The sequence below is a fragment of the Eptatretus burgeri genome, chromosome 15, assembly GCF_056783735.1.
Source record: "Eptatretus burgeri isolate ZD-2024b chromosome 15, Ebu_testis_v1, whole genome shotgun sequence".
NCBI lineage: Eukaryota > Metazoa > Chordata > Myxini > Myxiniformes > Myxinidae > Eptatretus > Eptatretus burgeri.
Window position 1 is genome coordinate 3626609 of NC_140975.1, and position 10231 is coordinate 3636839.

A 10231-nucleotide genomic window follows, 5' to 3' on the forward strand; every position below is an offset into this window, starting at 1 on the left:
AGAGTGGAGGCCGCCTCAGAAGGCGATGTTCTCACGACACGCCGGCCAATGAGAGTGGAGGCCACCTCAGAAGGGATGTTCTCATGACAAGCCGGCCAATGAGAGTGGAGGCCACCCCAGAAGGGATGTTCTCATGACAAGCCGGTCAATGAGAGGGGAGGCCGCCTCAGAAGGGATGTTCTCACGACACGCCGGCCAATGAGAGTGGAGGCCGACTCAGAAGGCGATTTTCTCACGACACGCCGGCCAATGAGAGTGGAGGCCTCCTCAGAAGGCGATTTTCTCACGACACGCCGGCCAATGAGAGTGGAGGCCGCCTCAGAAGGCGATGTTCTCATGACACGCCGGCCAATGAGAGGGGAGGCCGCCTCAGAAGGGATGTTCTCATGACACGCCGGCCAATGAGAGTGGAGGCCGCCTCAGAAGGGATGTTCTCACGACACGCCGGCCAATGAGAGGGGAGGCCGCCTCAGAAGGGATGTTCTCACGACATGCCGGCCAATGAGAGGGGAGACCGCCTCAGAAGGGATGTTCTCATGACACGCCGGCCAATGAGAGTGGAGGCCTCCTCAGAAGGCGATTTTCTCACGACACACCGGCCAATGAGAGTGGACGCCACCTCAGGAGGGATGTTCTCATGACACTCCGGCCAATGAGAGTGGAGGCCGCCTCCGAAGGCAATTTTCTCACGACACGCCGGCCAATGAGAGTGGAGGCCGCCTCAGAAGGCGATGTTCTCATGAGAGGGGAGGCCGCCTCAGAATGGATGTTCTCATGACACGCTGGCCAATGAGAGTGGAGGCCGCCTCAGAAGGGATGTTCTCATGACACGCCGGCCAATGAGAGTGGAGGCCGCCTCAGAAGGGATGTTCTCATGACACTCCGGCCAATGAGTGTGGAGGCCGCCTCAGAAGGCGATTTTCTGACCCCGGGGAAGAAGAAGATATAAAGGAACACTATGTTGGTTGGTGGTCGTCACCTGGTTGTCGTCTTGGGGTCGTGGTGGTCATCATCATTGTGTTGCAGGTTCGAGTCCCGCCGAGCTGGATCATCGTCGCCTCTGATCCTTGGCCTTGGTCGGTTGGTGCATGGCCGGTTGGAGAGCGCGGTGCTTGGAGCGGCGTCGTGTTGTGGGTTCGAGTCCCGTCGAGCCGGATCGTCGAAGACCACACGAGGTGGACAGGTCCAAGCACAGGCTCTGGTCTCCAGCTCACCTGTCCTCGAACTGGAGGCCTTCAATAAAGACCAGTGGGGTCCGTTTCTCTGTGTCTGTGTGTGGGCCCCTCTTTAAGTAGCAACTGTTAAGTGTCTTGTACATTATTTGCATTTCATTTCTATAGTCGGATAACTCTGCTTCTTGCGTGCTCTTGCATGCCAGAACCAATATCCCCATTATAAATAAATACATTTCTTAAATGTATCAGTTCATTGCTGTGTTTCTTCCATTGGCTTAGCATAGCGCGTGTTGGTGAATTACAAAGGCTGTTGCCGCTGTAAAGGTACATTTGGACCGACGGGACTTCGGCAACCATCCGCTCGGGTTGCGCACGGGTTTTGGGCAAAAGAGGATAAGGAAGAGATCCTTTTTTTTGTTCGTGTCTGAGTTGGAGAAGGGAGTTGAGAGGAGTAAGCTTTTTGCTTCGGCAGAGATTAGTCGCTCAGCAGACCTTCGGGTCCTGTTTGGCTTGGGTTAGGGTTGAGGCCTTCGGAAGCTTTTTGGAATTTTGCTTCTGCAGAGGAGTTGTTCAGCAGAGCTTCGGGTCCTGCTTGACTCTGGTTAGGGTTGGAGGCTTTTGAAAGCTTTTTGCTTCAAGCTGCCTTGTTTGGAAGAGAGTTGAGCTGGTTACTCAGCTCGAGCTGCGAGTGGTGGCTTCTTCTTCGTGGTTCGTGGAGTTTTTTGTTCTCCGTTTGGTTCCCGGCTTGGTGCGACTCATCGACCTCTTCTTGGAGGTGGTTCCTTGGGGGAAGCGACGCATCGACGGGAAGGATCGGCGCCTCGTCTCACCAGCACGTGTCGAGAAGTGCGGGAGGATTCACGGAAGCTTGGGAAGGATCGCGGTTCACAGCGATTGGGTCCAGCTCGCTCTCGCTCTCGCCCGGGTCCGGACAACCTGAAGACCACACAAGGTGGAGAGGTTCGAGATAGGCTCTGGGTTTCAGCTCACCTGTCCTCCGAGCTGGAGCTCGTTATTAAAGGCCTCTGCCACCATTACTTGGGTGTGTGTGTGTGTGTGTGTGTGTGTGTGTGTGTGTGTGTGTGTGTGTGTGTGTGTGTGTGTGTGTGTGTGTGTGCGTACGTGTGTCCGTGGGCCCGTCGAATAAGTAGGAAATTGTTAAGTGCTTCGTGTGCTGTAAATGTTTGCATCGCATTTCGTAAAGTCGGTATAGTTCTGCTCTTACGTGCTTCCCTAGTTCCCCATTTTTATTAATAAATACCCCAATTGTTAAATGTTTTCAGCTCGTCGCGTCGATTTTCATTGACTGAGCATTTCATGTTTTGGGAGTTAGAAAGCCGTTGGTTTGCCGTAAAAGGGGGACGTTTGGACCGATGGTTCTCTGCGATTAAGCCGCTCGGAATCGCGCACGGGACAGGCTCGCCTCGGCAGTTTGTTCCGTACGAGTTCCGTCGAGGGTGGAATACCCCGGTAGTTGGATCACGTGGGTATTTACAGTAGGTACATTGAAGATTGGCAATCGACCCTACCCCACGTGATCAGCCCATTGGCGTATTTCGGTTCTCGTACAAGGACCCGTCGCTCGGACTTATCCGGGCGGCGATCTACATTCCGGGCGATCGGTCAGGCCGACTCGACTTGCGGCTCCATTCAGAGCGGTCTTTTGGCAGACGACACCCGGCCCGTAACAATATATATATATATATATATATATATATATATATATATATATATATATATATATATATATATATATATATATATATATATATATATATACACACACACACACACAGGGTGAGTCAGAAGTAGCGCCAGATTTCTGTCAGTTGATTGTTTGTTTGCCATTTGTATTACAGTGTACAAGGAGGTAGAAATAAATGAATGACATGTTTATCTAACCATTTATTCAAGAAAAAATTATTACAGAACTGTACCAAGCTGTTTTACTTGCAATTTTCAAAGTGCCCTCCCTCGTGATCGATGCACAATTGCAGCCGAGCAGGCACAGAGCGGCACACACATCTGCAGAGTTCGATATCAATTTCCTCAAACTTTGCAGTAATTTGAGCCTTCAAGTCCTGAATGGTACGAGGCTTTTCACGATAAACAAGGTCTTTCATGAGCCCCCAAAGAAAGAAATTTGGAGGTGTAAGGTCTGGGGAGTGTGCCGGCCACTCGATCGGGCCGCGGCAGCCGATCCACTTTCTGGGAAAGTTTTCATCAAGCCACTGACGAACATAATGAGGTGGAACTCCATCATGCTGGAAATAACAGTCCTGATTTTGTACCCTGGGCCAAAAGAAGGTTCGCAGCATATCCAGGTAAATTTCTGCAGTGACAGATCCCTCAAAGAAAAAGGGTCCAATTATCCCTAATGGAGATATGGCTGCCCAAACTGTCACTCCAGGTAAACTTACCTCCTTCTCAACTGTCACTCTTGGGTTATTCGCAGCTCAGTAGACACAATTGTGTCTGTTAATTGTGCCATAAAGCTCAATTTGGTACAAATTCAGTAACTTTCCAAACTCGCAGCAATAGCTGCAAAACAAAATCAAAAATAAATAAATTACGAAAATTAATAATCTGCAAGACAATTATTAACAACATGACTTCCCAGAAAGAATCTGACAGCCGAAAAAACAGAAATCGGGCGCTACTTTTGACTCACCCTGTATATATTATATATACATACACATGAACATTGCACAGAGTATCCTGTTCTATGAATTCTCTCGTTACCCTTCTCCAGAGGGTATTACATCTGGGTCCGTTTGTTTGTTTGTCTCTTTGCCCGCACAGAATGTGAGTGTGTGTATAAATTACATTGGACCCTTTAGAATCCTAATACCCCTAAGACCCATTTCAATCCGATGACCCTTTAAATCCTTAAGACTCTTTGAGATCATTTATTACCCCCAATACTCTTTAAGACCCAGAACATGGTTTAAAACTCTATATCTCTTTAAGACCATTAAGATCCAGAAGATGCTTTAGAACCAGAACACCCTTTCGATCCTCTTGGACCCTTGAGAACCCCAAAAATCCTATATAACCCTGAAGACGCTTTGGCTCATTTATACCCTTTAGAGTTTAGACCTTCACACCTTTCAGACCTTTTGATACTCTGAAGACCTTCAAACCCCTTTCAGACGTTTTAAGACCCTTTAGACCCCTTCAGACAATTTCAACTCTTTCGACCTTAAATTACACCATTTAAACCTTTTCAGACCTTTAGACCATTTGACTTTTACAACTTTTCAGACCTTTGAGCTTTCATTTAGTACATCCTTCCATTTAGTTTCCACCCAAAAGAAGTCCTGGCTGGGTCTGCAATTTCCGATTGCTCTTTCTTGTTTCATTTGAGATGCGTCTCTTTGTGACCATCACCCACCTTCCTCCATATCTCCTGGAAATCCTGGAAATATGACCCTTATTACAATAGGAAATTGGTTTTCACTACCTATCATGGCATTTCCTAGGAACGCAGGTAACCCCCGCGATATTTAAGGGTTTCCTCTACAGTACCTCGTGTATCGTTTTTGGCCCTATCTCTCAATGGTGAAGAATCACTGAAAACATTCTGGTATCCAGATGTACACCCACCCAATCCCTGTCACACGTACACCCAACCTGTCCACCAAAGTTTGTCCGAATCCGTTCTCAACTATTTGAGATATCCTGTTCACAAAGAGACAGACAGGGGTGAAAACATAACCTTCTTCACCTTCAGTGAAACAGGTAATGAGGAACAGAAGAGGAAAACGAAGAATTCCCTTGAAACAATTTCCTTTCCAACCCGAACCTCCCAAGCATTTTGGTTGTTTGTTCAGAACCAATTAAAATACACAATCCCTGCATGGGCCGGTGCACTGCTGGCAAGACCTGGATCGAGACGGTCGCACAGACAAGGTCTCTGAAACACGGATCAATCCGCTGGGACGGCACGATGTTTCCCCGTGGATTGTTTCACAATCACGTGACTCCGCCATCTTGTTTCGACTCTCCAGCAGGGAAGCATGCAATGCCAAGCAGGTCTACCGTGCACCGTGAAGGTCTAACAGCTCGAGGTACCGTGCCGTGTATCCTGAATGAATGTGGTGCAAATCTTACAAATCGACTGAATGATCTCGTGAAATTGCACAATGGAGCCTTTGGGCGCCATCTGGCGGGTGCACGACCCATGAGATGAGATGTCCCATAGTGAGAGCGTTGGTTCTGTTGAAGCAGTTTGTTGGAATGGGATATGTTGGGTGGTTTGCCATTACCATCCTTCGCAGCAGTCAGTCAGTGCAGGAATTTGTAATTTGTTCAGGGTACCGGCGATAACTCACTGACTCTTCGGGAAGGACACCATGGTTTGTCTTTAACGTCCACCAACTAATCCTGGCAGATGGGACATCCGCTGAATGTCCATCTGACAACACACAGTGATAAATCACCTTACCTGTGAAATACCAGGATGGCACTTTATAGCTGGGTATGGACTCAAACCCAGGATGGACAGCTGGGAGGGGTGTGAGCGTACCTCTGGCCAATCTTACCAGCCCGTCACGACCTTGGGGTGATGGCATATCTGCAAATCATGGCTCATAATAAGAATAATCAACAAGCAAAAAGGTAATTGTAGATTGTATAATAATCTTTGGCATGGTCCATTATATATTTATATAAAATAGACCATAAGGCGTCGATATATGCCTGGTGTTGGCTTAATGGTTAGGGTGGTGGGCTGGGGATCCTAGGATGCTGAGTTCAAATCCCACTCGGCTGTTGAATTAATACCAGGTGGGGTTGACTCGGCCTGTCATCCTTCCGAGGTCGGCAAAATGAGTGCCAGCTTACTGGTATCCTGTGTCGGAGTGGTGACTCGTCCAGGATTGTGCCCAACAGCCAAGGAGACTGCTGATGCAGCACCAACGCTCTGCACAGAGGATGGTCCCAGTGGATGGATGGATCAGGAAGTTCTCCAAGTCTTTTGTTGTGCAGAGGCACAACCCTTTCTCTCAGGTACTTTTCCAAGTATTTTAGTCTTCTTTCAGAAGCTTCATGAGCCATTTTAGATAACGATCCTTATTTGGCATGCGCGATATCCGTTCAGCTGCCCAGATGGACTTCATTGCTCGAGGTTTCTGCAAATGCGACCAATAATTCTGGAGTGGATGATGTCATTTCAAGTCTCGTGTTGTCACCATAGCCCCGCCCTCATCAGGCTGATTGGCAGGTGTGGTCCCACCCACCGTGTTTGCTTCTGTCTATGCATAGATGGGCAGTTTTTCCGACTTTTCGTGGAATCCCTCCAAGTTTTGAAGATTTTGAGTTGTCATGGACCATCTCACAATAAAAATGCAGTCGATTAGTGTTTAAATCAAGTCTTTAGCTTCATCCAATTTTGAATTTGGCTGAATGAAAAGAATAATAAGAGTTACAATCAGCTATTTTGAGTCGGTCAATTTTGTAGCTCAGCGATGTTTAAAAGTATAATGATTATTGTTGGATGTGAAATCTTCCACTCGTGAGGGGAATTAGCTCCATAGTGGGGCAATATTGTTACACGCTGGACAAAAGTGCCAATTTTTTTTTGTGGTTACTGATGGACTCACTTAATAAAAAAATCCCATGCTCCAAAATATCGGACCATATTTTCATGTGATTATGGGTCAAAATCCAAGATGACGGCCTAATTTTTTTTTTAAATCGATAAATAATTATAACTTCGCTAACATTGGTCGTAAAAATATGTGTAAACTATCTATTTGTAGGTAACGATGCCCAGGGAGTCGATTGGAACCATCAGATTTGGGATTTGATCATCAGGAACTAAGATAATGGTCACATGTAGAAAAAATATGGGTCGCTCGATATGAAAATTGACGGTTAGCGTTACATGTTTTAATGACTTTTTTGTTGCACTCAAATAAGTTGTGTACATGTTGACTATCATCTTTCCTAGATCATGTGTTTATTTGTAGGCAAATTGATAATTTGATGATGCATATTTCACTTTGTCTAATGCCCTCATAGAAGATTCATCTGGAAGTAATTGTATATTATGTGGTGGTTGGATAATGTTTATTTTCTTTGTTACAGGTTGTAAACAGCCCTGAATCTACTGTTCAGTGAAACATCACACCATGGACTGGACAATTTGTGTCATTTGCCAGAACAGTAGATACACTTCACCTCTTTCATGTTCAAAGAACAGACAGAAGCGCAATGCTGACGATGTCTATAAGGACTTTCTTGACAATGTCAGAGAGTTCGAAGAGATAGGTGCATTGCCGGTCGATGTTGATTTTGGTGAACATAGCACCCCAGAATGTTTTGCAGAAAACAATGCTTCTTGGCATCGGGCATGCCACCAAAAGTTTAATAAAAGTAAACTTGAACGAGAGCTGAATAAAAAAACGTAAACAACAAGACGATGAAAAAGCTCCAGGTACCAGCGCATCCCAGCGATCAAAGCGACAGTCAACGGGATCAAGCAAGGACACTTGTTTATTCTGTGATGAGAGTGGCCCCAGAAAACTGCATGAATATGCAACTAAATGTGCAGAGTACAATTTAAAGTTAATGGCCACCGAAATGCAAGACGGCAAAGCACTTGCAAAAATACTATGTGGGGATCTGGTCTCAAATGAACTCAAGTACCATATAGAATGTCTGACAAAGTACCAAAATGACTATCGTGGTTACAGGCGACAGAATAGTCCAACAAGGGCCGACCAGCGTGAGCTGAATCAACGAGCCAAAATGATCAATTCAAGAGTATTTGTTGAACTTGTAACGTACATGGAGGAATCTGCCGAGGAGGGGACGTACCTATTCAAACTGTCAAACATACACAACATGTTTGAGAAAACACTTGGGAACTTTGGCATTGATACCACCATCAATAAAACCCGGTTAACAGAAAAACTCCTCAATCACTTCTCCCAGCTAGGACAAGGTGAGCAATCTGATGGAAAAAAAAAATAATCCTGGCATTCCCAGCAGGCATTCAGCAACTACTCAAAGACGCTTTCTTGTTCCATGATTATGATGAAGAAGCAAGGTTGTTTGCCAGAGTTGCGAAGATATGTAGGGAGGAAATCCTGAAAGAAATGATAGCATTCAGTGGCGAATTCAACCCTGGATGTCAGCAGAAGATTACGCCCAGTACAAGATTGTTAATGTCCATGCTCATCAATGGCCCAAATTTAGCAGGTTCAGTAAATGACTCCCAAGCATGCCTGACACTCACACAGCTCTTGGTTCACAACTGCAAGAAGAAAGGAAATGTTGAGACAAAACAAGCAATGACGCCGACATAAACGATGCGAGGCGGGAGTTGTTCTCCAAGAAAAGCAGACCTCTTGAAAATATTCCACCAACTAAGGTACTTGGTACTCAGGGTATTAAGCAGAATGCTTGAATTAAATAGCAAGATTGAAATTTAGTGTATACCCAATCAGTTTGTCTTATAGCAATGTACATACTACTTTGTTGCAGGATGCACTGGTACAACATGTCAAGAGAGTTATCCTTCAGGCTGGAATTTGGTCAGCAAGTCGGCAGGCCCACGTTATCATACCGTCGCCTGAAGCGTGTGGATGGAGTCTACAGGCTGACCAATCGGAACCAATTTGGATGACAATACCAGAAGCTGCAAAAGCTTGCACTGAACTTATCAAATGTGGCTGTAAATCCGAGCGTGGTTGTCGCATCTGCGAATGTATCAAATCTGGGCTGAACTGTACTGGCCTGTGTAGCTGCAATTGTGAAAATAACTAACTTGCTTGTGTTCATAAGTGTACATCATATACACATGTACATGATATAATGGCTCAGTTTTTATTAAAATATGTATCCAGCAAAGTATGTCTCATATAACAAATGTGTCTCATGAAACGTCAATGTTCATATCAAGCGATCCATATTTTTTCTACATGTGACCATTATCTTAGTTCCTGATGATCTAATCCCAAATCTGATGGTTCCAATCGACTCTCTGGGCATCATTACCTACAAATAGATAGTTTACACATTTTTACGACCAATATTAGCGAAGTTGTAATTATTTATCGATTTTAAAAACATTTTGGCCGCCATCTTTGATTTTGACCCATAATCACATGAAAATATGGTCAGATTTTTTGGAGCATGGGATTTTTTTATTAAGTAAGTCCATAAGTAACCACAAAATTTTTTTGGCACTTTTGTCCAGCGTGTAACGTTGTTTTCCCTTATTCCCCTCACTACACAGACAACTGGTAGGTACTTTATAGGTTGATAAGTTTGTATCTTCTTAGATTTTCTTGTGGATTTATGTTGTATTAAACTTATGGAGTGTCCGTGCCGTCCCTATCTAGGAAGTCTCGCGACGTCCTGATTCTAACTTTCCCTGATTCATTGACCTTGCATTCCATATTCCAACTTTGTGAACATTTTTAGAAGCTCAGAGTTTCACTTTTAGTTCTGGCAACCTCAGCGACTGGATTTCCTTGCAGGTTTTATCCAGTCCGTCATAACGGCCAGTTCTACTGAACAAAACACTTTGACAGATCAACTCAAAACACTAATCATTTGAGTGCTTTCAAAGCTGGGGGAAGGGGCTTATCATCCCACACTATCACATTGCCCCTAAGATTTATGATCAAGATTTTCTTGGCATGTACAGAAGTGGCAATGAATGATCCGAACCAATGTTCTCCAAAAGAGAATCCTTTGCTGAGCACAAGGACATGCAGCTATTACTGGCAATGTGTCAGGCACCTGCATTGTCCATCCACCACCTGCTCCCATGGCTTCATGTTGCCATCGATCGTGAGGCTAAAATGGGGTAGTACACTTTTCCCAAGGTGGCCTACAGGTTAAGGAATGCAAAGGCCACCTCCTTTAAAAAGGAGTGCTGCTTTTAACAGTCCAACCCGTAGATTTTAGTTTCAAAGCCTGAACTACAAGGTAGTGGTGGATTTGGATTCAGTTTCCTTCTCCTAGATGAGCCGCTGACCAAGACTAATGAGTCATATCTGTCAAAGGAACTAGTTTTAAGGCTCCAGTGATTCACCTTTGCC

General features: G+C 45.2%; 1 long non-coding RNA gene across 1 annotated transcript; it reads left to right on the forward strand.

Annotated features, from left to right (window-relative positions):
• The first annotated feature begins 2976 nt into the window (after window positions 1–2976).
• On the forward strand, window positions 2977–9630 carry LOC147011340 (uncharacterized). The gene is made up of 4 exons (XR_015051709.1): window positions 2977–6185; window positions 6277–6399; window positions 7266–8553; window positions 8667–9630. It is a non-coding gene; the product is annotated as an uncharacterized LOC147011340 (long non-coding RNA).
• Window positions 9631–10231: the final 601 nt, after the last annotated feature.